The 6,330-nt window shown below is 46.7% G+C and overlaps 1 long non-coding RNA gene across 1 annotated transcript; it reads right to left on the bottom strand.

Annotated features, from left to right (window-relative positions):
• Window positions 1-508: 508 nt before the first annotated feature.
• LOC128117640 (uncharacterized) lies at window positions 509-4,747 on the bottom strand. The gene is made up of 3 exons (XR_008220859.1): window positions 4,425-4,747; window positions 1,435-1,483; window positions 509-615 (listed from the first exon to the last, which is right to left on the bottom strand). It is a non-coding gene; the product is annotated as an uncharacterized LOC128117640 (long non-coding RNA).
• Between the last annotated feature and the right edge of the window lie 1,583 nt (window positions 4,748-6,330).

A 6,330-nucleotide genomic window follows, 5' to 3' on the forward strand; every position in this document is an offset into this window, starting at 1 on the left:
AGAAATGGATGTGAATGAGTGCCACAAATTGTCAATGACATCTCACTTCTGACTCTTTTACACTTTCACACTGCCTCCTCTGTTTTGAAAAAGCAAGCAATACTTCAATCCTACCACTGATGTTTTAGCTTCATACCAAGGCAACAAAATTTCTACTTTTTTTTTTTTAATAACTACGAAGAAGCCTTTGGAAACGACACATTTCCACGATGTTTTATCAAGCAACAACAAATCTAGGTGTGAACCTTCAAGTCGAAACAATAGTCAGCAAATCCTAACACTTCTTACCTGGCACAGGTAAGCACCAGCTCGCAAATGCCACCTTGGGATAGTTCAGACTAGTAAGTAGGCTCATGGTTTATGAACGGAAATAAATCTGGGTTGCTCTTCCCTCAGCAAAAGCTACAGCAGTCGCTACACCACAGAGTGAGTAGACCCCACAGACCTGACAAGTTCAAATCTCTCTCACTTGAGAATTAAAAAAAAAAAAAACATAAAATGAAGACTTACTGCTTGTCATGTGACTTGGGGAGGCGTGCTGTCCATTGGGTGTGCTTGAGGTGAGGTCAATGGCCATACTGGCGTGCTCCCCTTCGGGTGAAAGCTCATTGTCACCTGCTTTTAAAAAATAAAATCTTTTAGTTTCTGTTCTTCGTCATAAAACATCTAATTACTCGGACTGCCTCACATTCAAAGGGCATGCAGAACTGAATGCTTAAGAAACATGCTTTACTTTTAGGAGAAACTATAAAGAAATAAAACACATAGTAAATGAATGAAACAAAAAAAAAAACTAGCCCATAGTAAAAAAAAAAATGAACAAACTTTATTATCATAAAACACTCTTACAGGTCAATGGGAATAGGAAGCATTTGAGATCCAAAATAGTTCTAGTGAAAACAGTATGTTTTTTTTAATAATCTAATTTAATTCTTCAATATAGAGTACTTAAAGTGAACATTTCCTAAAATGTTAGCTGGATGGCTCAAACAGAGCTTGCTTTAAAAAAAAAAAAAAAAAAAGCAAAAACAAAAGTCAACTTAAGAAGCTAATTCTTTCATACTATGTGTCTGGAAAATTAGGTCACCTAGCAGTAAATCTTTAGTACACATCACACTATCTGTGACCGGATGTATTCTAAATTCAAACTAAGTGGGGGAAAACAATCAACTAGAAAACTCAAGATCTGTAAGCTACAAAGACTAAATAATGCCCTTTATCAAATGAGTATGTTTTCTATGTCCTCCTTCTTATATCTTGCTTCTGTTAATCCTTCCTCATGTTCATTAAAAGGTAAAATGGTGACTGGCAAATAAAACCACAGAGTCCTAAAAACTCAAGGCTCAGGAATTCACATGCAGGTAGCCGGGAAGCTAACTTTATTCCCACCCCCCACCCCCCCCACCCCGCAAATGAATGGGAATGAGTACTCACATGTTAAGTAGCCATCAATAGCCTCTGTTTCCATAGTCAAAGTGCAGTGCTGTAAAAAAAAAAGATTACCACCTTAACCCAAGGATGCCTCCAGGTATCTGCCAGGAAATTCTTAACTTATTGGAAGCCCTAAGCAGCTAGTCCATGTTGCTCCTGCAACCTGTGCCCAAGAAAACATGCTACAGTGTACTGTGTGTGTGCTCATTTGCCAGTCACTGAACTCTCTGCAAATGATCTGATCCCTGGCTGGAGATAGGATAGGGAAGATAAGTGTGCTGTGTGAGATGGGCTGTAGCAAGCAAAGAAGGACGCTCTTACTCAAAAGTTACCTGTTTTATCAGGAAAAAAAAAAAGAAAGAAAGAAAGAAAGAAAATGCAGAGGGGGTATACCTCGAATTCGCCAACTTCTAACTGCCATCTAAGTATTTGACCATTCGCTCCTTCCCACAATCACACTATCGTTTGAGGACTTCCCTAGTATACAGACAGCTCTATTCACAATTGTTGCGAGTTGGTTCATCATGTTCTAATAGGGAGGGGGAGAGCAAACAAACATTAAGAAAACAAAACAAAACAAAAATACTGAGTGCTAAACTGCATCTTGAAGACTTTGGCAGCAGTTGGCCAACTCTCCGGCTTGTATTGACATTTTAGCCTACCCCAAATTCTGTGTAAGCACCTGTTAAACGTACCCTTAATTTCCTGCCAGACTATGGCTGGAGACAAATGCCAAGCCTACTTAAGACATTCGGATTTCCAACATTTCAGAAACTTTCTGCCTGTGCACGAGGGGGATCATTTTCGACCCAAGTACCCAGGGAAATGGTTTTCATGCACCAATAACACACAACAGAACTTAATCCCCAGAAACAAAAGTAAATTGCAAGGGACGACACCCCCCTAGCTTTGATTCCATAATGAAAAGATCGATAATCTAACTGTATTCTTTTGAGGGGAAAAGTTAAAGAATTGACAAGAGCTGAAAAGATTTTTTTACTTATTTTTTTTTTCCTTTGGCCCTGGTCCTTTTTGCCTTTAGTTTCAAAACTCTCACAGCAGCAGCAGCTAAAATTATTCACAATGAGCCATTTCTGTATTGATCGCCAAGTATATTTAGCCCTGGCTCCTGGAATTTCTCCATTACTTACTGGAAAACAGGCAGCTTCACTTCTTGTCTCCAAAACCACTTCCCTTCTCCCTCCCCCCCCCACTTCACCACCAGCCTCCCTCCCCCCCCCACCCCCAAAAAACTTTTCTTTCTTTCTTTATGGAATAATCAGATCAAATTCTCACCTCAGCAACTACATAGCAGTTAAATCCCGACCTGCTCTACTCTTATCAAATTCTTTCAATTATGATTACATAAGGCTTTAAAGAAAGGGATCCGTAAAGTTTAAAAGGGGAGGCAGTTTCTACGGAGATCTTACAGATGAGTCTATCTCTTTAAAAATGTACACATTTAAACACACATACTGAAAAGAAGCGTCAGTTAGAAGCAAAAGAAGTCTGCCCCATCAGTGAACTGGTTACTAAACCCCTCAGCGAAGGAAAAGAAAGAAAAAGATCAACAGAAACGAAATGTACATACAAAAGAAATTGTCCTTTGATTAAAAAACATTCATCACCATTTCCAGCTCTGTCGGGAGATCCCAGCTTCTTCTAACCCCTCCAAGAGGAGGTGACAATGTCGGGCTGAAGAGAAACGGAGAAAGAAAGAAAGAAGTTTTTTGTGTCCCCCCCCCCTTCCCTCCCTGGCCCCCTCCAGGCCAAGCCCCCTGCAGAGTTCAAGGCGAGGAGGAGGGAAGCACTTTACAGGTGGGTCATTCCAAGCCTGAATCCAGCAAACAGATCGGCTGATAAACAAAACCAAGAAATGAGAGAGAAGGAACACTCCCCCCCCAACCTCCTCCTCCTCCTTCTCCTCCTCCTCCTCCTCCTCTTCGTCCTCCTCCTCCCCCCGCCCCCGCCCCCTCGTCCCTTTGGGATGGTCTAGTAGGAAAAGTCACTCAGGAATGGCACCACGTACTTTCAGGAAAGAGGAAAAAAAAGAGAGAGAGAGAGGGAGGGAGAGAGGGAGAGAGAGAGAGAGGTCAGTCAGTGCTACAGCAATGCGATTAACAAGAAGAGAAAAAACTTGATCCACCGGTTCCTTAAGAATCGACCAAAAGCTAAGACGAGAAAACTGAAAGAAAAAAAGGGGGAGGGGGGGGGAAACGAGGGGAGGGACAGTCAGGCAGAACCCAGCAAGGAACCTAGGCCAACTTCACAGGACTGTTTTGTGGCCTCTGGCAAAACAGAAAAAAAAAAAAGAAAAGAAAAGAAAAAGAAATTAAATCTTCATTCCATCTCTCTCGCCCATACCAGAACCTGTCAAAGCGATTTAACTGCTGCTTTAATACATGTGTCACATTAGAGTGGTTTCTTGTTGTTGTTGTTGTTGTTGTTATTATTTTTGTTTTGTTTTTGTTGTTTCCAATCTCAACAGGATAACACCTTGTATCTAGACAGCTGCAATTTACGCCAGGCTATCCAATCTTTCTTCTTGGAATTCAAGTTAAAACAAAGCAAAAAACAAGTCCAAATCCATGACAGCTATAGAGATGAGAACTGATTAATCCATTAACATCCCAGAAGCAGATTACAAGGAGGGGGACCATACATTAAGGACATCATCTTCAACCAGATTCCCTGAGCGTCCTTTACAGAAATCGTTACCCCCTCATCAGAGCCACGACCCGTCCCTCCCCAAAGAAAAGCGCCTATATTATTATTATCCCTGGTTAACAGCAACAAGTCATTCGATCACACCACACGGCCAAACAAGAGCCCATATAATTACACTTAACTTTGAAAACACTCCCCCCCACTTTGCAAACCATACACGAATTGATATATCATCTATGAATCAGAAGACAAATAAAACAAGAGCTGTTCTTCCCCACGCAAAAAAAAAAAAAAAGGAAAAAAAAAAAAGCCAAGCGGAGATTTACCTCAGCCGTGCATGCAGTAAAATAATCCCATCACCCTTTTGTTTGTGTTTACTGTTAGTGTGTCCTCTCCCCTCTCTCTCTTTCTTTTCTCTCCTTGTGCCTAACGTGTGTTTGTGCACTGCAGTGGGTGGTGGAAACTAAGGCAGTGGATCTGTAGCTAAGGGTAATCCTGTTTTTACTTCCTCCATCTTCAGCGAGGGAGCAGGGTTAGCCCGGGACAGCTGGTCAAACCCCGAGAAACCGATCCGGCGGAGCCCGAGCACATCTCCCCCGCCGGCCCCGGGCTCGCGCAGACGCCCGCGGGCGGAGGGCAGGCGGCAGCAGCGGCGGCGGCGGGGACGGGGACGGGGACGGGGACGGGGGACGCGCGGGCTGGCGGGGGGCGCGCGTGCACGGACTGGGGTTGGAGTTGGTGGGGCGGGGGGGGGGGGGGGGGGGGGGGGGGGGGGGGGGGGGGGTGGGGGGGGGTGCGTGTGCGAGCGCCCGGGTCGGTGAAAGCCCGCGAGCCGGCGAGCAAGCGAGCGAACGAGCGGGCGGGGCGCGCGCGCGGGCGGGCGGGCGGGGGCGGGGCGGGGCGGGGGGCGCGTGTCTGCGCGCTCGGCCGCTCGCTGGCTCGCTCGGCGCGCTCGGCAATCGATTACAGGACAAGTGCCGCGCGGCTCCGCGCCGCCTCCTCCTCCTCCTCCTCCTCCTCCTCCTCCTCCTCCTCTCTCCTCCGCGCCCCGCGCGCCCCCCGCGCCGGCTCCGCCCCCGCTCTCCCCCGCTCCCCGGCGCCCCCGCGCGCGCGCGCGCCCGCCCGGGGCTCACGTTCTCCGCTCGCCGCGCGGCAGGGACGATCGCCGCTTCCCCGAGCTCGTGTCGGCCGCTGGAAGTTTTTCGCTTCGGCCCGCCACCTCCCCGACGCTGGCTTCCCCCCCCCCCCCGCCCCACCCCACCCCGGCACCCGGGAAGACCCGGGACCTCTGAGCCCGGCGGCGGAGGGGCCCTGGCGAGTGCGCTGGGAGACACGGAGAGCGACTTGTCCCCATTGTGAAAGTGCTTTCCAGTGCAAGTTTAAAATTAGAGTGTTTACTTGCCGTTTATATCCAACCCCCCGTCCCGGCGTGTGCCACATCCACCCCCTGAGTCAAAGGAACCGTGAGGGTCCAAAAAGTTGTGTAGCCTGGGAGTGTTGCCTAGCCTGATTGTCAATCACGACGTTGTTTGGGTGGGGGCGGGGAGGGAGGGGGGGGGAGAAGGTGGATGGGAAAGTATTGGAATCGTCCTGAGAAAAACAAATGCATGTTCGGTCTACAAATAGCAGCATTTACTATCTTTCTTGGACCACAGAAAAGGGAATAGAGACTTCTATAATTAAAGGGAAAAGAAAATGAAAGGAGCTGAAAATACTGAACTGTGTAGCCTGGGTGGGTTAAGTTTGAAAACACACGAAATTATCAGGACTGCCAAACAGCACTTCTGAGAAACCGTATCGCAAATTGTGTAGAAAATCAATGCTGAAAGAGGAGCAGGCGCTGTGCCTCCCACTCCTTTAAAGAATCCCAGAAATAGTTGCTGAGAGAGTTTTCTCTCCCCCCCCCCCCCGCCCCTTTCCGCTGAAGCAGGCGGTATGACACATTGAAAATAAAATCAACTTTCATCTGAAGCACCACTCTGCCCTGTGTTTGGATTTCGGTGTGAGCAAAGGATTCATTCACAGTGGTACACAACGGATACCCTAACAGCGTCTAATGTGTTTATTTTTACTTTTTTAAAAGCTTGTTCTGTGCATTGCAGTTATTAAGCGATTGTACTTGTAGGCTCAGTTCATTTTTTCTTTTTTTTTTTTTTAGTTATGGCAAATGATGGTATTAAGATACACCATTTCATTGGGGAGAAATCACTTGTTCTTGTGCTCAGGTTTTCA

The sequence above is a fragment of the Peromyscus californicus genome, unplaced genomic scaffold, assembly GCF_007827085.1.
Source record: "Peromyscus californicus insignis strain IS unplaced genomic scaffold, ASM782708v3 Scaffold_21__1_contigs__length_65335640, whole genome shotgun sequence".
NCBI lineage: Eukaryota > Metazoa > Chordata > Mammalia > Rodentia > Cricetidae > Peromyscus > Peromyscus californicus.